We start from the raw sequence: 24,251 nt of genomic DNA, 5'->3' as shown, positions 1-24,251 counted from the left end.
CAATTCCCTCCCACGAGGTGAGAGCAGACTTATTGGTGACTGACCCACATGAGGGCACAGAATGGCAGAGCAATATTCGGGTAAGCTCCAGATCTCAGAGTTGGATGCTAATTGAGAAGACTAAGGTGCAAGATCTGGGACAATCTCCACAGGAGGGAAGTGGTCCTCCTGGGAACTGGAGCTTCACATTAACTGTCTAGAGCGCCCAGCAGGTTCATTTGCCTTCCGCTTGTTTGCCGAGGGCAGGGTGAGCTGTTGTGTTCTGCTGAAAATTAACAATGTGTCTGTTGTGAGAGATACCAACCATCTGGGAGGGAGGAGATCCAGGCTGCTAGCAGAATTAGCCAAGGATTTTAGGCACTTCAGCCTGAAAACTCCAGATCTCGGTCACAGCTGAATATCTGCCAGACCTAGCTGCCATGATAGAGTGGAACTCCAGGTATCCGGTGGATTACAGAGACTGGAAACTGCACAGGAAAGCTTTCTTGCATCTGCAGCATGAATGTGGCCTGCTGAACGGGAACCCTGTGTCTCCTGGTTGAACGTCAGTTATAGAGCGTGTTCAGTTGGAAGGGAGACTCGCCAGCCATAGCGGGAAACATTTTTCTCCAGCCCTACTCTATAGATAGTTTGCACCATTCATTTTGACTGCAGAGAACCTTCGGTCTTCTCAAGCCTTGTTTCCAGCTCTGCTGGAATTTTATTTTCGCAATCCCCTGCCTCCCCGACCCCAAAATCCCCTTCTCCTGGAGGAACACCATCCCTGGTGGCCTGGAGAAGTTCAGTTGGAGAGGGAAAGTCCAAGCATTTCGAGGAAGGCAGATAAGACAGCTGGGCTCCTGTCTTATCAAGTGCTATGTAAATACCTGGGCAGCATAAAAGCAATGGTGCTTGAGACAGAGTATCTATCCAGTTTCATGCCCTATAGCAGCAGTGCTTAATTCGTTTGCTAAGCTTTCTGGGCAAGGGCTACCCTACAGGACAGCATTCCTACCGTTCTGTGATCTCTGCAGGTCAGGAGCTGCCAGTGGCCAAGCACTCTAGTATGCCATAGGATAAAAGGGGCACACCCATCCACTTTGCTCCTGGCCTGATACATGGCACTGTGGGAAAATGTCATTCAGAAGTGATTAGGGGGTTGTCAGCCTTTCTATCTTGTAAGGGTCTAAAAACGTTTGCATCCTACACTTGCCAAGGAGAGCGTACTCACCAGATTGCATGATATTCCATCAGGCTGTGAGGCATCCAAGAGCATTCTCACTTCTCCCCGCACCCCCACCAAGACATCCTCCCCAGGTGGCCAGGGAAAGGCGGTCACTTTCGGATCCTGGGGGTGGAGATGCGAAGGAGGATCACCAGGGAGGAGGAGACTCCTTTAAGGAGGGACCCTTGGGCAGACATGGTACATCCACGTTTGGTCTCCAAGCCTTATGGGGTATGGTCAATCTCTTCCTTATTGTGTTACAGAACCATCTCCCAATAGATACCACTATGGTACTGAAACGAGGAAGAGCCCACATAGAAACTTACATCAATCCTTTATTGACTCCACCATTCTGGTACTGGGATGAAGAAGAGGGATGCTGAGTACCAAGACCGTTGTGCAATTAAATAGCCTACACCTGAAGACAGAGGGGAGGTATAAATGGCCTGCTCAGGGGAGGCTGAGGAGGAGATTACCTGTGGGACGCTTGAGGACTGAGAAGCCAGACGTGGAGGCGGGGAGATGTGTGACCGAAGCAGAGTGGCGTGCACTTTCAGAAGGTCTCCTGGAATCAAGCGGACTCCCTCTGATATCCTGAGGTGTGAGGGGGGCCCAGGAAGAGAGGTGCGCCTAGCTGGGAACAGCATCAGCCACAAGGATCCAACCGGAGGAGAGCACACAAAGACAGCGTGCCCGGTGAGTCAAGGCAGGCAGAGTAACTCTGGGACGCTGTGTTGTGAATTACAGTACAAGCGCTCGCGAGTGAGCGGATGCTATAGGATTGCCAGTACAAATTTAAAGTACAGATGAGTAATAATTAACGTGAAGGAGTAGTTTATGAATACCGAACTGTATTGAAATTGGGACGGCTGAGGAAAGGGAAAGGCCAGATAACAGTGACCTTTAAAGTGAATGAGAAGCCTGTGAACAAAGTGCAAATTCCCAGCAGGAGAGTGAACTGGGAATTTGCAGTCGGGGAAATCTTTGATGTCCTGGGTGTTAGTCTTATCAGTGCACAGTGGTGGGTGGTGCGAGTTATGGTTGCTTAGCTTACCATAACTGGCGAATTTCAGGGGGTTTTCGGTTTTACTTGGAACCATAACGTCCCTTCAACAACATTTTTTTACTGAATTTCATAGGTTTCTAGTAGTGGTTTGTAACCATAATGTAAACAAACATCTGACTTCATTGCACACCTTGTGGAGAATGTCACATGACCATATGCTGGCGCACAGCATGGCGACTTGTCTGAAAATCTGTACACACTTAACATCTATGGCTCGTGGACAGTGTGGAAATACATTTTTTACTGATGTAGGAACTTCCAACTGCAACATTTCCCTTGCACAGCTCCACCACCTATTCGTGCTCAGCCATTAACAATGCAGTACACAGTGCATAGTTTTAGCAAAAGTACTATTTATCTGAAAACGACATGCGATAAGGCCATCCCTCCTCCCCAAGAAACAGCACAACTGATGTAATGAAGGAGCAAGATAAACACTGCCCCTAGCTTATAAGTAGCGCACACACACACACACATTTTTTGGGCCGTCCACCTAACCCCCCCCAATATTACTGTTTGGTGTCTTTGCTCATTTCCGTCTGCACCTTTCCTTCTGAGCTGTGCTTCCAAAAAAAGCTATTCGTACACAAAGTAAATGTTCCTTTAAGAACCACCTTTCACAGTGTAAAAATATATATTTTTTAAAAAGCACAGGCTCCATCTACTTTATATTTCTCGGTAAAGGACACTTCCACCCCTAAAATGGGGAATGAATGCCATTAACAATGTAGATCTACATTAACAATGTAGATTTGCAAAGCAGTAACGCGCGCTACCAAAAAAGGAGGATTTTTGGTTCTAATCCGGGACACCTGGGGCGTCCCAGATTAGAAAAAATCATTTTCCAAGATGGCCACCATAGAAAGGTAAAGCGGTTGTTTCATTCAGGGCCCTCTTCGCTTTCCATGGCAGCCTGCAAAAAGCAAAAAGGAAACCCTGTTAACATTACCACAAGCACTTCCCTTTCAAATGTATCCTCATCTCGAACAACTTTATCACAAAGCCAGTCCCAGGTGGACATGGCCACTGTAATCCTATCTTTTGTCCCTTCTGGTCATGGCCAGTAGCCACATTGTGCGGATAATTATAAAATGACCGACATTCTGCCCACTCCCCATAGCTGCAGCCAACCCTTCAGTCAAAAAACGTATACCACCACGTTTTTTTAATGACGACATGACACTTGTGTAACACGAAAACACTCCCACATCCGTCACATAACCAACCCGAATGATATTGTACACCTTTTTTGGATGACGTTCCTCTCCACCGTAGCCAAATGTGCCCATAAGCATCTACATGCCGTGACGCAGAACCTGAAAATGAACATACAGCGACGTACAGCGTAGCACGTTACATTTTTAAATAATCTGGTTTTTAAAAGAAAACATTAACATTTTAGAATTTGTAAAGTAGTTTTATTTCACAAACTGTCAGAGACCATCGGACTATTCCAATTTTCAATCAAATAGTGACATTGTTTCTATGGGCGTCATCGAAAATGTTAATGGTGAGGCACAAAGCATGTGATTTCGATAAAGCAACTGCTTTGGTCGCACAGTGATTTCCAAGACGTTGCCATGACCTTCGGCCTACACCACCATAAAAAATGTTATGTTACTCCTAATGGCCACTGCAGTGTATGGACAAAGCGGGCCAGCGATCTTCCCATAAAATTGTGACGGACAGGCAGCCGGTCAAGATCAGTTGCATTTGGCGTCCAAAAAAGCCATCACTCGGCATCTGGAATCCATGGCATTCACAGTAAGGCAGGATGTAGCTGGCCGGAAAACGTAAGAGAAAATACGTATCAATACCCAACCTTTAGCAAACAATTTCACAAAAAACATGGAAACTGATACACAAATCAAAGTGGTCATACATGACATTTTAAGGAATTATTAGCGGTGAACATGAGTAAATCTAGTGACAGCCTACAAACGCTGAGTAATAACAAATGACATCTCGTTATTTCAAAAAAGACAAAAAAGAACGTTCAAAGTGATACAAAGCGATGTGGTCAAACGTGACATTTTAACGTTCAACATGGGTGAGTCTAGTGATAGCCTACAAACGCGGAGAATCTGCACTCTCCGTAAGTGAAAAAAAATGACAACACAGAAAGATAGTACTTCAGTTATATTGTCAAAATTATTGTTCTGGTAATATAAAACTCGGCCCGGTGTAGTCTCGTCAAATTTAAACTTACATAATATTTACCGTCTCCATTGTTTTCTGTAAAGTATCTGCACCAAAGAATCTTCGTGAACTGATTTCATGTGCCTTACAAACGGTTTTAAAACATAACCTTATCGACTCCCTGCATTCCTACTGAATTTTCCCTTCGCTCAATTGACCCTTATGGGTTCAGTCGGAAGCGTGGGCCTACTGAGCTCGCAACTAAAAAAGCAAGTGACCTTCATTCAGAATGCAAATACATTCTCACTTTGCAACAACATATGAAAATCCATTCATGAGAACCGCTATTCCCATACACTTGCAGAACCGCTGTTTCCATCCAAAGTGTAGGTGGCTGCCTCAGATTTCAAACTCTAGGACGCCAGTCTGACTTCAATATTATTCTAAATACGACACAGACAGTAATTCTTCGCTGTATATTGAGCACCAACTTCCAATTTACGTATGACTTTGGTGACAAGAAAACACCACTTTGACTTCCTGCTGCCACATCCAATCCCCAGCCTCATTAAACCTCACCTTCCGAAAAGTGTAAAAGTGTAATGGCGTCTTGTTTCATATGCGTTACCGGCGATGTCTGTGTACACCAAAATACGAATGAAAGATGGCAGGCGCAGCAAAAGAATCTGACGCACTCCACGCTGTTCCACAACCAAACAGTGAACACACCACATGATCGCGGACATGACGCTACGGATTAGCCAATCGGTTTCTTGTCCGCGGAGCGAACAGGGAATTGTGACTGCGGAGCGGACATAGATATCACAATTTGTTTTAGAGATACTTTTTGGTTGTTTTAAAGAAAACTACTGGACGGATTGGCACCAAATTTACATAAGCACGCTTTTGGGACCAAGGTCCTCCTCCTGTCGCATATTTAGTGAAAATCCGTCCAGCAGTTTGGGGTTTAGGCGTGCGCAAAGTTTTCCCCCCATTCACTCTATGGGGAAAAAAAAAAGACGTTTTGGGACGCCCCCCATAGATCATTTCCCCCCCCCCCCCGGACCAAACATGACCAAACACAGAAAAAGAGTGGCCCATATACTTATTTTGCAAAGTTTGGTGAGGATTCATCCAGGGTGAGTGAAGTTATAAGCTGCCCAAAAAGTGCTCTTTCTATGGAACAGCAGGGGGGGGCGAGAAATACATGTGTATGTGTGTATTCTTCTCTCTTTTTAATACATAATGTATCTCAAATCAGTATCCCAGATAAGATTTGGAAAAAGTTGGAATTATAAAATAGGAGTATTAATGAATAAAAGTAGGTTTGAACTGTAAAACAGGCAGGTTTATGAAAGAAAAACATCTTTGCAACTAGTTATTAATGGATAAAAGATAATGTTCACCTCTTTAGTTCATGCAGCAATAACAGTAGTTTCTTCCTGTGGCTCTAGGTGTACTACTGATCAGAACACATCTGTGGCGCTGTACATGCAAAAGCAAAGCAGGGGGGAAGGGGGGATGCTGGGGACGGGTTAGGGAAAGGTACTTTTCTATGTCAGTTCCCTCATTTTATTTTTAACAAGTAAAGTGGCTGATACACCCTTATCTGTAGGGCGATCTGCAGAGTAAAGTGCCTGCCATGAGTCAGGAGAGCTAATGCTTCGAGTTTAGAAGCAGGAGTTTAAGAAATCTCTGCTCCACCCGTAGAGTTAGAAATATCCCAGTCTGATGGCCTTTACTCTTACAATTGTCACCAACCAAAAGGCTGCACTCTGCCATAAAAGCGACAGTTGCATGTTATTTACTACCCTCTAATGTAATGCAACCCCCACCGCCCCCCAACAACTCTGGTTAGAGCCATTATGCCAGAAGAGTTGCATCATAGGACCAATACATATTCTCCCGAAATAATTTGGCGCACTTTTAACTGCTGTACTGCAAGGTTTCGGATCCAGTGTCCGGGGAGAGCAAGGAACTGAAAGTGGGAGTCAGGAGGGAGGTAGAAAGAACCTGATCAACTAAAATATTACAGTCAGCTATACGAGCATGGTAAAGAGGCGTGAATGGTCACAGTGGTGGAGTGTGGCTCCACAATCCCTCCTCCCCCATCAAACGGACAGCAGCAACAGGTTACCCACATACATCTGATATTCCAGACAAGATCAGCAAGTTACCACCTACTTACTACACAGGAGACACCACACATTTTATAAGTTGATATGAACATAAAGTTAATGACCGTACAGTTTCCCAGATATACAAACCAGGCTATCGCTTGCACAGAGAAAAGACTGCAGACAAGTCAAGCTTTGAGGCTACAGCCAGTTCATTCTGATAAGATGTCCTGGTTTCTTCCTGTTGAATTTAACTGGTAATATGAAAAGCATTTCCCTAATCATTGTGACAAAGTTTCATCTTTTCTTGGAAATGGGAGGTCACATGAACGTACTGCAGTGTGATTTTTTTTTAGTGTTCAGCACTCTGCACTCCTAGATTCGGATTGCAATGCATAGCTCATTATAGAAAAGATGATCCTAGAATTGGGTAAAGCTTCCAAACAAGTGGTCCAGACTGAACAGCTGAGTGCAGGGGATGAGGAAGTGCAAGTATAGGTAATCAAAATAGCACTGCCCTCTAACAGGCCAATTCCCTCCATTGCACGGTTTATGGGTTTCTCTAAGAACGTGTTTCAAAAGAAAAAATATATATTAAACCTGCCGCCCCCCCCCCAATCACAAATTGACGGCACACGGGCCAGAACAACAGAACAGAACATAGCAAACTGCCTTCTGCATGGATTTATCATCGTGAATCAGTTTAAATGTCCGTCTACAAATAGCTGGTCATACAAGTCATTTATTAGGACTTTTGGTTTTTTGGACGCTACAGAATATCTCCTATGTCGCCATGTAGGAAGCTCCTAGTCACAGTGCAAGCTTTTGGGGATGACCACACAAGACGTCACTATGCAAATTTAGCACACTACAATTAAGTGCTATGGTGATTTAGCACAACTGGCCTTTGCCTTGAATAAATCTTCAGTGAATGGTTCGTCTGGCACAAGTCAAATCAAACCAAATAAAGTTTACGCAGCGTTTTTGAAAAAGCAAATTAAGATTAACAAAACTGAGATCTAATACGTCTTGTCTTTGCACTTTCACATGGTATATAGAACGGCGTGCACAATAAAGGCAACTGAAAGAGGGCACAGCCAAAAATAGTGTCTAAACATAAGTCCAGGATAATTCCTCCGAAGAAACAAAATAGGGATGAAAAACAGGTGTCAAAACTTGTGAAATAAAAAAAATGCCACATATTTGGATGGATTTTCTTTAATAGAGTGAAAATCAGCATGTGCAAGTGTTAACCCTACCCACAGACATTGCATTCTCAATAAACATCTGCAGACAAAGCGCGGAGAGAAAACATCAAGCACAAAACTACTACATAGCCACAGATTGTGGCACGTTTTCAATATATCCACGTTTAGCTTTTTGATTAGGGGGAAGAGCCAAATAAGCCATTAACACATGTATTTTGTCGATACACTTACTGTAGTTTTTCCACTTTCTTCCCTGCTGAAAATCACACAATGGCCCCAATTGTGACACTTTTGGGCTGAGAGAACCAGAGCAATACATGGTAGCCATTCACAACACAGCACAACCATAGATGTAGCAGGGATTCATACCTTCCAGCCAAACCCCTCCAGAATTCACATGATCGCCTACAAAGAAAGGTTTGAAGACAGATGTGTGGAAGATTTTAGGGTCACCGAGCAGGGGAAGGTTTGTCGTCATGTTCCAGCGTCCTTGGCGAATCCCACATTTCTATAGCAACAAAACCCTGTACTTAAAGCCAGCAAATTTTGACTGGGGAGGTCTCACTCTTTGACATCCTGTATGTCTGAAAAAGCCCACCCATCATGATTGGTTCCTTGGTCACCAGCCCACTTTCTCAGCAATAACCACCAAAACCACCAGAAAGCACTGGAACAAGCAACTCAACTGACGAAAGTACTACAACATTAACATACAAGGCACAGCCCTGCTCCTGAACCTTCTCCAGTAGGATATTGGGGAGAATGGTAAACAAAATTATTACATTTTATTAAGTAATAAGGCATAAAACTACAAGCATAAGATACACAGCCTCCAGATTATAAAACAATTGCACACGAAATGCATTTATCAGCAACACTCATTAAGGAAGATCTTTCCACTAGGAGTTGCAAACGGCGCAGATTATGGAGAAAAGAGCCACTTCTGAAGTATGCATTGTTTATAGGTCATATAGATGCAGAACCAGGAGAGCAAACCTGGAAATAGGCTTTTATTTCGTCACCACGGAATGTAGGAAACCAGAGTATTGTGCAACTTGCATACACAATGTGCAATTGATGGAATGCCAAGGAGCTGAATGTCAGGCAAAAATACACCCCCTCAAGAGCATAGGGAGGCCAGAAGCAAATGCACATTGTTTCAGGGAAATAAGTTATCTGGCTGTGTTTTAAGGAAGCGTGTAATCTCGGAAATCATGTGTAGCTAGTTTGCATTTCGATAGCTCACGGCCTAATTATGCAGCCAATCCACATCAAACTATTTTCTACTAACCACGGCCGTTGCTGGTGCTTACAATGCCTTCTAAAGTGGGACCACTGTAGCTCGGCTTCACTGCAAACCTCCAGAAAACACATCAGCCTTAGCCAGCCTGGCATAGGAAACCTCTTTCTACACCACAAATATTCCTATTATCCATGTTCTGCTTGCCAGAAAGCAGAGTTGTCCTTTGGTATGAAAACGCAGTCCAAAAATAAATAAGAGGCCCGAGTGAAGCGAGGCCCAAGTGATGCGGAGGGCTTTGCTCATAAAAAAAAAAAAGAAAAAAAGAAAAAAAGAAAAAAAGAAAAAAAGAAAAAAAGAAAAAAAGAAAAAAAGAAAAAAAGAAAAAAAGAAAAAAAGAAAAAAAGAAAAAAAAACTGGACAGGATCAAAACCAGCAAATAATGGTTGGTTGCATAGGAACCTATGGTGGGAAAGTTGCAAAAAGAAACCCTTTCCTAACAAGAACCATGCTGTAATCCTTCTATGTAATGAACAGGGAAAGTTTAGTGCTGAAACTATACAATATCCACCAAGTCTAGAATCCCCACCAAGGTAACGAAAATATGAAAAATTTAAAATCTAATGGTTTAAAAAACACAAAACGTTGATGGCTGCTTTGCAGACAGTACTCTGCTTTTGAAGAGTAAAATAAGGGCTACAGATATGCAGACGAACAAAAAAGGACAGACAGGAGAGATCATGTTCGAGAAAGGACTGGTGGGAAAATTAATGCAAAAATATTGGAGAAAAAGGACACACCAATCAGTAAAATTTAAAAATGTATCATGAACAAGACAGACAGCATCTGGCTTGGACCAGTGGTATTCGATTGCGAAGTCCATAACATTTTTTTTTAGGGTCATTTGGGAAGGTGAGCAGCAGAGATTTTGTCTCTACCCGTGGACAAAAATAAATATATAAATCCTAGGAACGTTTTTTAAAGCCCATAGCGATTAGGTCAATGACAAGTGCCACGTTAAGAGCGATTTAGATTCCACTACTAGACCCTTGTAGGATCCAGGCGTCAAAAGATGGATCTTTCGTGCAAATCCCAAAATTGCCTTTAATGCAGACAGATGAACAAGGACAAAACGTTACAATGAGATTTAATCTTGCACTACAAATAGGCCTTGATGGTAAGTAACAGGTAGCCAAGAAAAACAAAGCCTTTCCTGGGTGTCCCATTTGACTACCTGCAAGAAAAGCAGGACACTTCCCACACTGAAACCTGCCTTGTTCAACTTTGTCAAAGATCCCCTCTTACACCAGGGTGAGAGTGAGAAGCCCGAGAGTAAACGGCTTCTAGCAGCCACAAAAGAAAGAGCGCCACCACTTTATTGCATGGACTCTAAACGCACCAAGATCAGGTGAGCACTGCACCGGCACTTCTATTGCAGAGAGACATGCCACGGACATCCCTATGGTAGAAACTCTGGAGAGCATGGAGTGTGCCAGGCCAGGTCTACAGCAATGATTCAAAGCACCCCGATTATTTAATGATTCCCAACATTCGTTCATAATTGGCCGGTTTGGATTTCCTAGGCCTAATGGGTGTCCTTAAAGTTTTTGTCGACAACCACAGGATGGTCTCAAAGATCACTTTTCCCAATGTTTCAGTACCCGTTGCTAAAGGACCATTTATTTTTCCTCAATGGAGATCTGTAAAATGATAAGTATTACTTGATAAAACAAGATCTGGGTGCCACCGTAAACTGGAGTCCCCAGGATCATGTCATTCCTCTGAAGCACCACCTCCCAATATGGTTTCACCTCTTTACAGTCCCAGAACATGTGGCTGCTTCTGCCCATTGCTTCCCTACAAAGCCAGAAACATCCAGAGGAAAGCAACACAGTTACACATCGCCCAAGTGACCAGCATAAGTAATGATGACCCTCTTTTGGCAATAACGTGTCTAAATCCAGTTTATCATAATTCAATGGATTTGAAAATGTTATTCCAACCTTATTCTGCAAGTCTTAGTCTCAATGAAACCTAGTAATCTATATCGCCGGCTTCTTTAACCACAGAAGAGGCAAGGACTTTGTAAATAGAGGAGGCAGATAATGGGAGTGTACAGGATAGTTTGAAAAAAAACGGCGGCGATTCACACAGATGAACTTCCAAATATTCAATTACGATTTGAATTATCTGCAAACTCCCACTTACTCTGTAAATTAGAGATTAAAAGGTTTTACGCCTGTCTAACTTCAGGGACATAGACTTACCTGCTCTCCATACCAGGTCACAAGCGACCTTGGTATCTAGAGAAGTCCGAGAGGTGAAAGTTAAATGCCTCCTAAGAGAGTCACAATATTGACAGGAACCAGGTCGTAGTAGATGCGCTTACTGAAATCAAAATAGGGAGACAGTCATGGCTCCCCAGAGCACACCAAGTTTCCTAGTAAAATGGGTCTCCGATTGACTGCGTGAACCTGGTCCTCTGGACCCAAACTCAGTTTTTGATTAACCTATAAAGAAGTGGCAACTATGTCAGTTTGAATGGCACCGGTCATTTGATTAAAAAATGTGCTAATTGAGATGAAATCTATTTCCAAATTACTCATGTCCCAGACATCACTAATAAATCTGTGAAAGAACAAGATGGAAGTGAAGGGACTTCTACTGAACCTTGGAGGATACAGCTTACTCCAAACAAAGACTGGTGGAGGAAAATACCCTGAACAGTAGTATGCATGCACCAGGACTCCATTTGGAAACATCCGCAGAAAGGAGTTCAATATCTTCTTGTCCTTCTCGAAAGAGGCAACTTGGCTTATGTGGATGGCCCATTAATCGAAAGTCAAACTGTTGGTGAACACCTGAAGGAAATCCACCATGTGTTTGCTCGGCTAAGAAATGCAGGTGTAAAGTTATCACTTCTGGAGGTGCAATGGTGCAGAACTTTCTAGCCATGAAACCACAGGGTCTTAATCCTCGGAAAAAAGTTGAAGCTCCTGCTTCTAGCATAGTGGAGCCTCGTTAGCTCGAAACCAACAGCTACAAGGACATATTTTGGGCTCCTAAGGCTAAAACATGTAAATGTGACAGTATTTAAGAACAATCTAATAAACATTTAAACAATGGTTCATACAATGTTACAGGAGCATCTCTGGTAGCTCCTGGTTTCCCTGCGGTAGCTCCTACCTACAGGATGATGCCCGAGACACAATTTCGAACCCAGTTACAATCAAATTCATACAGTATTACGCCAAAAAAAAAGTTTATCCCAAGCCCCACTATTGGCTTATCAAAATTTGAATTCTTCCTGGAAACAGGATTTTACAATACTTGTTGAACAGCAGTTTTGTATCAGAAAGAGCAGGTAAATAAAGCTTTGCTTGTGTAAGAGACCACTTTATCACCCGTAGAGATCAAATGTAATGAATGTGAGAAATCACTCCTGGCAATGGCATGGGTGTTGAAAACTACTGTTCATTGATCCCTGGGGGTAACATCTAGTTGAGACTTCCCACCGGCCTCTGCAATATTTCTACTTCCTGGATTCAATGAAAAATACCACCACAGGACAAAGAGCTAAAAAGGTAGATAGGCCAGAACCTTACGGAGAGTTTGTAATTTAAAATGGACAGATGGCAAACCGCACTACCCTGCTGCAAAGACAGTGAGGCCGAAAACCTCATGGCCAAGTTCTTGACTACGGAGGACGACGGGAGGTAAAGGACCAAGTTCCAAAGGCCAGAAAGCTGTGGACCACCCAGAGAGCATGAGCGTCGCCCCAGACTATGAGAGCCTCTATTTTTTCACCATTCAAACAGAGCCAGTTACTACCCATCCAGTCATAAACCGCAGCAATAGAGACAGCGTTCCGCAGTAGCCGGTACAGAAATATCAAGCTGCACCAAGATATGCGTTTCATCCACATAAAATAAGCACTGCATAATAGAAACACTGAAAGCCAACGGAAGTTTAATGAGAGGTAGAATATATAGATTGAAAAGAAGCAGGGAAGAGCCAAACCTTGGGAGACATGTGAAAGGAGGGAGTGAGAGACTGACACTGTTCAGAAAATAAAGACACAAACCAGTCAAGAACCCAGCCATGGATAACAAGAGGACAGCCACTCCCGTAGGATGCAGTGGTCCACTGTGTCAAATGCGGCACAAAGGTCCAACAGGATCATGGCTCCCGTGCCACCCTGATTCACAATCTGGACTAGATTATCCACACCAGGACAGACTCCGTTCCCCCGCCAGGCCGGAGCACCCCCACTCCTCCGTCCCCAAAGTCTAATGTCACCATAATTTGGTTGGTGGTGTTAAAGTTTCCCTCTATGTGCCTCAGATTTGTATGCATTGTGGGTCTTCATATGTATTAAGTCTTGAATTATTAGCTACTTATTCCTTGTCCAGCATTGCTCAAAGCTCTCATAAAAAAGGCACCTTTCATCATTTTACTATCCAAAATTACCTGATTAAAAATATACTTCTATAGTGTATGCTGCAGCCATTGCCAATGTGCATGTATAATTAGATTCTTGTATTAACAGCACTCCAATAGGTTTTGTTCAGATCAGTACATTCTTTAACACATTAAGTAGTTCATGATGGGTCTCACGATCCCCCCCGACACCTTGTTACTAACATTATAAACATAACTCCTTTTAGAGACTTTATCAAAGTTAATTTCATTGGTGAGGTCAGGGTGTTAGTCTTAATGCACAAAGGTGGCGCGAGTTATGATTGCTTAGCTATACTACTATAACTGGCAAATATCGTTTTTCTGTTTTACTTGTAACCATAACCTCTCTTTAACAAGGTTTTCTCATTTGTTAGTGCAACAACTATAACATCCCTTTAACAAAGTTTTTTCAGTGAATTTCCTTTTTATGAGTGAAAATAGATGTTACACTACTGGCGTAAAGCGCTACTTTAAAACACAAACATATATATTATTAATAATTCCTCTTTACATTAAGAAAGAGCTTTAAACCTCCTTTAACAAACATTTTTCGCAACGCATACTGGTGTGTCAATATCAGCAGCGAATGCAAGTCGTGGTTGACCGGTCTTGGTCATGAGGCTCGACCCCAGCTATCCACTGCACCTTCCCTGCATCCTAGTTCAGTGTTTACTATACCCTCATATTGTGACCAATTGCCAGTGCTCAATGCTTGAAGCCATGCCCAGTTCCCACAATCCATCGGGCATGGGCTTCGGCCATGCCGCATTCCCCAATAAGCAAATCAGAGCACACATTTGTCCTCATTGCCCAGGCACCAAAGTTTTCACAATTTTTTGTACTTGCATTTTGAGCCTTTAGAAAAAATAAAACACATGACAGAACCATGGTTCGAGGTTCTTGCTGATGCTCCTCGCAAATGTTTGCTGCAATCCAGTCCAGCACTTCAGGCTGTAGCCACGACCATAATAGTTTTCCTGCAAACCTATACGGATTCGAAAAACTACCATATAGCCGGTCCCTGGTACCCACTTTAACTCCATTGCCGGTCCCTTGTGGACCAGATAATGGTCATGACCCGGATAATCTGGCCACAGGCTATACCTCTGCCACCAAAGTTAGATCACTATTTTTTGTACCTACATTTTAGACAGACCTTTGCAAAACCATGCTTTCAGGTCCTTGTCAATGCTCCTTGCAAGGTGTAATGCTTATGCGAAATGCAAGCTAAAATAACATGGCACTGGTGCGCAACACTCTTGGACACTCCTCTCGCATCACCGTAATGAAAGCCTATTGTTTTTCATGGGTTTAGCAGATAAAAGTACACCCCAGCAGTGAAGGCAAAGCAAGGTCACAAATATTGTTGTGGAGTGGACTTACTGTGGTGAATAGTTATGATATTGTCTGCTGAAGGACGAGCCAGAGATGTAGTCGGAGCGCTCTGCAGGTGCAGCCATAAGTGGTTCTGGGAGACCGCGAGGAGAGAGAAGCTGGGTTTTTCCACATCATTCTTTGCCCCCTTCCACTTGTGATCTGCTCTTCGGCCAAGGGCAGTCATAACTGAGAAGTGCAGGGACATGCCCCCATAAAGAGAAGAGTTTTTTTTCCCTCTGAAAAGCAGATCTGGACCCCTGGGTGATGCAGTCGCGCTGAGAGGGAGGACACGCTGCTCCATACCCCATTATTACGTGCAATCCATTTGCCTACCTGGGACTAAGCGGTGTTGCAGTGGCCAAGATGAAGGTGTCTTCTGCAACATTGATAACGGCGATACTCTTTCTAGGTTTCTGTAAACAGACGTTTATTTTGTGCATGAAGGGCCTAAAATGAGCCACATTTCATAACTCATGGTATGTTTGATTTTTGCCCAATAAGTCCAATAAGTGGTTTTGCCAGGGCAGGGGAAAAGTGAAGTCCAACGTCCTCCCCACGTGGCCAAGTAGAAGCAAACCATGTTGCCACTGTGAGCAGGGTCTTTGTGCTGATATTGATAAAGGAGCCTGCTAAAGTTTTGGACTCGGAACGGCAAAAACGTTTTCTTTTTTTTTTAAAAAAAAAAAGGGGTGTGTATTGAGGTATTAACTATAAGGAAGTGAAACATCCATTTGATACTAGCAGTTCCCCATTTAGGAACAAATGAAGCTCCGCAAGTGAAGCGTCTATCCCAGGGTGGACTAAGAGTCCGTACGATAGGTCGCACAAACTTGGGCATGTGGTGCAGGGTTGAATGAAACCTGGGACACAAGTATAGGTGAGGTGCGTCCGGACGAAATGGCAGAATGCCTGCAAAAGGTGTCAGTAGAGAAGGGGAAAGGGTGTTCGGCTCTAAGAAGAAGGGATTGGATTCTGTCTCATGCTTTTTAAAAAGGTGCAGCAACAGAATGGGGAATTGCAGGCGAATGTCAAAAGACTGGAAAAGGGGTTGGCTGCTGAAAAACAGATTGCATTGATGCAGCAGCTCCAAATTAACTTGTATCAGGATAAGGGAGACATATCAAGCAGTAGCCGAGCGAGATGGGGTGTTGATTGGTCGCTAATAATATCGGAAAAGACGAGGGTGGGTCAACTCTTGGAAAGTGGCAACTGTGATTGCCTCCGCAGGGGCAGATTGGGACCCTGATCAATGGGACGGAGATGTATTCTATAGTACTAGTAATGAAAGTGGTTCCGAACCAGAGGTTGTATCCAAGCCGGAACCTGGTCAGAGGCAACGGTTAAACCTGAAAAACGTAGGAGGATGGGTCTTCATCCAACGAATCCGGGAGGAGTGGTGGATAGGACTGCACTTGATTACTCACAACAGGAGATTGGGGAAATTAACCGATTGAAACAGAGGGCTGTCAAATCTGGATGGTTAGGTTATTAGACACAGGGGCAGCGGGTCTCCTGGTAGATGCAACCTCGACACAGAAGTCCAGATACTGGAGACCCTTGTGTCGCTAACTGGGATGAGGGGCAAATGTCTTACAATTAGCAGCCCAGGGGTGTAACCACAAGTATCCGAGTAGCCGACTGAAGAGAAAAAAGTACACACTGAAAGAAGCTATTCAAAGAATAAGAAAATACGAGAACAAGCTATGAAAGGAGCCATACACGTAGAAACTCCAGAACACATGGGGTTGGTAAACCTATCCATTTCTGCTAGAAATCATCTTATTCAAACTCCGCCTCCAACATATAAAAACATTATGATGACCCTATTAGTGGGAATGACTGGTAAAAATACGGATGAGGTGGTGGATGCTATTAGGCAATTGGCAGATCTAGGAGAATGGGAAAACCAGAGGACCGACCTAGAGAGCGAGGGGCGAAATAAAAGACGCACTCCTGGGAAGAGGTTTGATAGCAGTGACACTCTCGTATCCAGAAAGGATGTTTCTAGCTTTACTGAAAGATGGTTTATCGCAGGAAGATATTGAAGGGATTGAAGCGCAGGAAATGTATCAGCTATATAAAAAAACAGGGCCTAGATGGGAAGGAGTGTTACAAACAAGTGCACAGCAGGAAGTACATAAGCCAAAGGAGGAGGATCCTTTTGGACCACCTCCAGAGGGGGAAGACAATGAGTCTCCCAATCGGTCTGCACCTTCCCAGCCTTTGGCGCCACTTACCACCAACCAGGAGGAGCATAGTCGCAGCTGGACTGCACTATACCTATTAGGGATCAGTGAAGCAACTAGACCCCCCCCCCTCCCCATCTACAAGCGCCCCTGCCAGAAGTAGCATGACAGAGAGCTCATCCTCCATACTTACCAGGTGAGCCTTATGGGCCGGTACGTGCCCACAGAAATTGCACATTGGGTCGAAGGGTTGGGGGGGGGGGGGTAACAACAGTCACCAATCAGTGCTCCCACATTTTCTCGTATCCACGCAGGGGCAGTGCCACCAGTTGTCGCCGCCCGCAGCTTGTCTTCAGAGGGAGAAACCTGAAGGGGGTGATCTAACCACTGGGAGGGCTGCAACCGTGCCCCAACGCCACTGCAGAGACCAGGTGAGTGTAACAATAAGGGTCAAACTCTGGTAACAAAGGCCCAAGTTAAAGTGGAAAGACGGCCTCATGTAAAAGTCAAACTATTTTGGCAATCAGGAAACACACAAGAGGTCAGAGCCTTAATTGATACCAGGGCGGTGGCCTCATTGATACATGGAAATCCTTCCAGATTTAAAGAAAAGGAATTTTACATCACGGGATTAAGGGACAAGGAGACCCCTCCAGTCCAAACGAAAATGGATATTGAAATTGGTAAGCAGAGACACATACCAGGTGTTAATTGTTCCCCTTCCTGAATACATTATTGGATTTGACATTTTAGAAGGATTAACCCTCGGATTAGGAGGTAAACTTCCAGTTTGGAGTGAGCATTTTCACTTGTACACCCATTATTAAAAATGCCCCTGGTGCAGGTTCCGATAGCCACTAAAAGGAGTGTCCATAAAACTAAGATCGAATTCCCAGGCATCAGAAGGAATTTCAGAAACCAAAGACTGTGGAAGCCGGTGTGTTACATCCAATAACCCCGGCTTGGAACAATTCGATCTGGCCCATCAAAAAACAAAACATGACGGTTGCTACAGAATTACTGTCGATTATCAGGAGCTGAATAAACCCACTCCACCACTAGTACCGGATGAGGTAATCTTGGTAGAAAATGTACAGAAATTTGAGGGTAGGTATGCAGTGTTGAAGGCATTAGCTAAATCATTTACGGTACCGATGTTGACAAATGTCAGGAACAGTTTACATTTTCTTGGAATGGGAGGCAGTATACATTCATACGTTTACCACGTTATATGCATAGTCCGACAATCCGTCACTGGCTGCTGGCAGAACACGGACAAAATTCTGTGAAAACCGTATTGATCGAGGGTAAGGATGAGAATAGTGTTCAACTACACCTAGATCACAGATTGTTTGAGGCAAGAAGGATGGGAGATTAATGAAACTAAAAATAAGGTCCGGCAGAAACAGTGATTTTTCTGGGAATACAGTGGCATAATGGACATTGTAAAATGGTGTCAAAAGCCAAGCAAAAGATTCTAGAGTTTTTAACTTAGAAATAAAAAACAAGCTCAGTTTATTGAACTGTTTGGAATCTGGAGACAACATATCCCACATTTGGGGCAAATCTTGGCGCCCCATGCAAGAAATTCAATTTTTAATGGGGGGTCTGGGGGCAGCAAGAGAGGGCTGCAATTGGCCAAAGACACCATTCAAAAAGTGCTGATATCTGGCCAGTGAGGGACAGGGAGGTGGCGTAGATGTATCCACACAGGATACCTATGCCAACTGGAGCTTATGGCAAAAACAGGATAGAAAAACGGGTGCCCTAGGATTTTGGAGTCAGAATTGCTCGATGCTGGTGAGAGATATACTTCCTTTGAGAAACTACTGCTAGCATGCTACTGGGCACTCAGATACGGAAGAGATGACGGTGGGTCATGATGCATTGATCCGGCCTGAAATACCAATCATGCAATGGGTTCCGAGCGCCCCTAAAACACAGCGTCATGCACAAGAGGCTAGTATCAAATGGAACTGGTACATTCAAGATTGTGCCAAGGCCGGGAAGGGTGGCGTGGCAAAATTACATGAGCAAGTGGCGAGAGTCCCACTAGTAGACCTTGAGCCAGAGGGAGAGTGGACTATTGACGAGTCCCCATATGGAGAATTAGCCAATTAGGTTGAACGTGCATGGTTTACTGATGGTTCGGCTAAATATGCGAGTTGAGCGACACTGGAAATCAGTAGTGTACAATCCCAAATTGGAAAAAAGGTGCCAACCACCTCTTGGAAAGGCGAAAAGTAGCCAGTTTGCAGAGCTATAAATTGTGCATCAGGATTTGAAGCAAGCAATGCCTGGGCGCTGTCATTTATACAGATTCAAAGTCCATTGCAAATGGGTTGGTGGTGTGTCTGCCGACTTGGCAGAAGAATGGTTGGAAAAATTCATTCAAGTACGGGGAAAAGAATTGTGGCACGACATTGCTGAGATGCTAATGCATACTACAGTAACAGTATATCATGTAGGTGCACATTTCGCAACAGACTCATTAGAACAGTGGTTCAATTCTGTTGCAGACGAACATACAAAAATTGCAATAATTGGTGTGAGGGCTAAGGAGGAGGAGGATTTGGAAGGGATTGCGAAATGGGCCCACCAGAAAAGTGGACATCTCAGAGAGAAGGCTACTATCAGGTGGGCACAAGACGGGGGAATAAGCATTCTGTTAGAAATTGTGAAAACTATTATCCTACAATGTACCGTGTGTCAACCTCAAAAACAGAGGACCATCAACACATGATTCATGACACATTGAAGAGAGGTAAATTGCCTGGACAGAGATCGATTATATTGGTCCTATGCCCATTAGCAGAGGATGTCAATATGCATGCACCATTGTGGACATCTATTCTAGTTACTCAATGGTATTGCCATGTAAAAGAGCTACCCAATTGAAAAATTATTGCACCAAACGGCTCTATATTAATGGTATCCCCCTACAAATCCAAAGTGACAATGGGTCCCACTTTAAGGGGAAGGTGGTGCTGGATTATAGTCCGGAAAAAGGAATCTAATGGATCTTTCATGTCTCCTACCACCCTGAGGCTTTAGGGTTAATCGAGAATATGAATTGACTGTTGAAAGCCAGGTCATGGTACCTTGAAAGAACGGCGAGAACGTGTGTTCGATTTGGATTAACCGTCCCATTGCGAACAGTGAAACTCCACTGATGTGCATGTTAACGCCAGCCTTACAAATCAGACCAAATAGGGCAATGGAAACTGTTGTACTGGGAATCATCCCCAGGTGCATTAGCTCCTTACCATTCCACGCCCAAGTCTTCTGGGGTGGATTTGCATGCAAGGGAAGAAATTAGTCTTGAACCTAGAGGCATCACTGTGATCAATACAGGAATTAGGGTACAAGTAAGTGCCCCTAGATCTGGCTTAGCCTTAAGTCATTCAAGTATTAGGAGGGATTGTGGATGCATATTATCAGGGCACGATTAACGTTATTCTCAACAGTGGGGAGAATATGTTGCCTATCCACAAGGGAGATAGAGTAGCCCAATTGATCTTAGTACCTGTAAAATTATTCAAGGTAAAGGAGGGAGAGCCACCCACGCTATTAACTATTCGTGGGGACAAGGGTTTGGCTCATTGGATGTAATGGTTCCAGGTGCCAAAGTATGGCTCGAAAAACCTAATGGTCTGCCTGTTCCGGCAGATGCAATTGCAGCCGGGGAGGATGAAGTGGTTCTTGTGATGGAACTGGGGGAAAAGAAACATTTAATCATATTCCCGCTGGAATTTTTTATTTGCGAGAGTGATGTACACTGACATCTGGTGTCTGAATTCTGATGTTTAGATCCTAGTATGCAGAGTGCCTGTGTGAGGCACGGTGGAGTGTCTTCGGGAGGGTCCGGGGGACATGTCGGAAGATGTGGCAGATGTCTCCATTGTTCAGCTGGCTTCAGGGATATGATGAAGACTAATACCTGCTACTAGTTTAGCGCTGGATGATGCGTCTGCTGCAGCTTAAGGTGGCGCATCGTGCCTTACTTTGCTGCCTTCTGGGATTTCTACATCCTTTTCACATCAAGGTTATTCAGCCCTTGTCAGGCAACCTGATAACGGTTTATCTGGCACGACAAGTTTTGAATCTCTCACATCTGTTTGACGGACATACACAGTTTGACATGCCTTGTGGCTATTCCAACGCCTGCCCCGATTTTGAAAAATCTATTCGGGGTCCTGCAGAACAATTCCGTGATCGAACCTTGCGATGTCAGAAGTTTTTTCTGTTTATGAATATTGTAAATTCTGTGCGGACACTGCCCACAAATGTGACTCATGACATTTCTCCTGCGGATGTCCGTTATCAAATGACTTGCGATCCATTCTATATTGGAAAATGCCAACAGCTGATTTTAGACAAGGATGGAAAGAGCCGATTGAGCAACGCTTATGTACAAGACCCATAAGTGCTTGTGTTGATGTATCAAATAATACGTTATGCAACTTTACTGTTTTGACTGCTTGTCACCTGAACCATGTAAAACTTCCCCCAGGTTGGTTATTCTCCTGTGGGAACTTTACACATTCATACATACCTGCTAATATTTCAGTTGGCCCCTGTGCTTTGACACGTCTTGGTTTAATGATGTTCCCTTAGCAATCTGCAGTTAGGTGATCTACGCATGCTGCTTCCTATACCCCTATACCGCATTATCACCCGACTGCAATGCTTTCTGAGGCTGAAGTATTAGCGTTAGCAGCTGGAGGATATAAAACCATGATCAAATTACCTTGTAGTAGTTAAAGCTTGCAAAGTCTCATTAAGCCCTTTAACTGAGCGGTTGCTAGATACATTTTAGAAAAGCTATTTTACAAAAAAGGGCATCTATAGATTGTTTTGAAGCATAATCTGGGGTGTGAATGCATAATCAGGGGTGTGAAACAGTAAAGGAATGTTTTTTGATTTGGGAGACCATTCTCAGTCCATTGAAAAGCATATTAAGAGGTTGAAGGATCTGTTGCCAGAGTAACACAAGATCAAGATGGGAATTGTTGGGAGGAATTCATGGATTCCTGAAGCACTACGTCCTGCTTCGATTTGGATTGTGGTGTTTCTGCTGTAGTAATTACTTTGTTGTTGCTTCGTGCATTCCGAATTTATGCAGAATGGTCCGATAGTTTATACCTCCGGCTCGCCCGTCGGGTTATGGTAGTTCATTGTCCAAGGGGCTAGAGTGTAATGCTTATGCGAAAAGCAAGCTAAAATAACATGGTGCCAGTGCAGCCATCTTGGACACTCCCATCACCATAATGAAAGCCTATGTTTTCATGGGCTCAGCAGAGTAAATGTGCATCCCGACAGTGAAGGCAAAGGAAGGTCACAAATATTGTTGCCGAGTTGACTTACTGTGGCGAATAGTTATCATATTGTTCGATGAAGGATGAGTCTGAGAGGGAGTCTGACTGCTCTACAGGTGCAGTGATAAGGGGTCCTGGGAGAATGGGAGGAGAGGGAAGCTGGGTTTTTCCACTTCTGGCTGGTTTTTTTCACCCTTTGCCCCCTTCCAAATTGTGATCTGCTCTTCGGTCGAGGGCAGTCATAAATGAGAAGGGCGGGACCATGCCCCTATAAAGAGAAGAGATTTTACTCTGTGAAAAGCAGTTAGAAACTGGATCCCCCCACCCCCAGGTGTGCAGTCTCGTTGAGGGAGGACACTCTGCTCCAGACCCCGTTATTACGGGTTTGGCTACCTGCTTAGTCTAAGCAGTGTCATAGTGGCCAAGATGAAGGTGTCTTCTGCAACATTGATGCTCTCTTTTTCTATGTTTCTGCAAAACTGACTATTTTGTGTATGATGTGTCCATATATAAGAGTGAATAAAGGGCCTAACACGAGCCATTTACATGTTTTACCTCCAACTCATGGTCTATGTGCGATTTTTGTTTTGCCAGAGGCAGGGGAAAGATAAGCGTCCTCCCCGCGTGGCCAAGCAGAAGCAAAACACAGGTTTACTGCAAATCCGTCCATGTTTTATTTTGTGAAGTGACAAAACGTACGTACATAAAATCCATTCAGACTGCAGATACATTCAAGGTTCGGTCTATAATCTTTCTGCAAACATGTGTGCGCACATACATCAAATGGCTTTATAAGCCTTTGAAATATTTGGGACCTCCCCACTCCCTCTACTTTTGCTACCTCTTAACAGAACAGCACCACACTGCAGAACCATTCAGGGTCAAGTCTATAATTCAAAGTTATAAGCCATCCAAAAACTGCTTTTCACCAAACATGTAATAGAGAAATGGACATGATGCCCCCGAACATCGAGATGTTCGCGAACATCACAGGACTGTTTGCGGACTTGAAAACTCTTATGGCCATATCCCATCCTCATCAACCTCACCTCCCCAGAGATTCTTTAATTAGTTTGACAAGTGCAATGTTATGAAACAAATTATGAATTTCGGGCAAGCAAGATTCAGAAGGGAAACAAAATGGTGATTGAAGAGTGAATAGCAGAAGGTCCAATTCTACACAGAGGGAAGACTTGTGCATCGAGAGAAGGGAGACAGCAGTCCATAGAATGAGGACCAGTCAGTGCATGTGGATGAATTGCCAAGCCACCTGAATTGAGGGTTTGCTGTAGAAATGATGTCCAGCTAACTGGATTCACTGCTGTTCTCCCAAAACCAGGAGTGCCATCTGGAAAGGTACATGAACCCCAACTGTCCATTTTTGATTAGAGTAAAGTCTAGACTGGGAATGTTGAGAGGTACAATCTGAAAACAGGGACACAGTAGCTAATATTGCAATGTTATGACCCATTCTCAATGGCCTAATTGACTATGTATTGAAAAACGAAATTCAAAATTGAATACATTTTGGTGCAACTATAAAATGGAACAGTTCTTGTAAAGCAAGTATTATTTGAACAAGAAAACACTTGATTGTTTAGGCACAAGACGGCAATGCCAAACAACGGTATGACCGGACCATAAAATGGCAACATTGTGAAACTGCTGCGAGTACCTAGGCATATGTCAGTGTGCTGCAAATGCCCGTAATACCTAGACAAAAAGGCAAAACTGTTGGTATATCCATTGCTGTTTTTAACAGAACTTCAGTGCATATGCAAGGACAGATACTGCGTATGAATAAAGTGGCTGAAGGCACACTTGGTCAAGACATTTTATTAAACTAGCATCACATTTAACTGTAACTATGCCACACACTCAGAAGACTTCTTTGCAGTAACATTGGCTGGCCCTTACAGCACGTTTCATAGAGTG

The 24,251-nt window shown here is 43.8% G+C and overlaps 1 protein-coding gene across 5 annotated transcripts in view; it reads right to left on the bottom strand.

Moving 5' to 3' along the window:
• The window catches only part of TRIM35 (tripartite motif containing 35), a 229,003-nt gene that overhangs the window by 188,566 nt on the left and 16,186 nt on the right, over window positions 1–24,251 (bottom strand). The window lies entirely within an intron of this gene.

The sequence above is a fragment of the Ambystoma mexicanum genome, chromosome 4p (genome assembly GCF_040938575.1).
Source record: "Ambystoma mexicanum isolate Mex_15411 chromosome 4p, UKY_AmexF1_1, whole genome shotgun sequence".
Classification (NCBI taxonomy): domain Eukaryota; kingdom Metazoa; phylum Chordata; class Amphibia; order Caudata; family Ambystomatidae; genus Ambystoma; species Ambystoma mexicanum.
The sequence above is the reverse complement of the archived record's forward strand: the minus strand, read 5'-3'. Positions and strand labels throughout refer to the sequence as shown.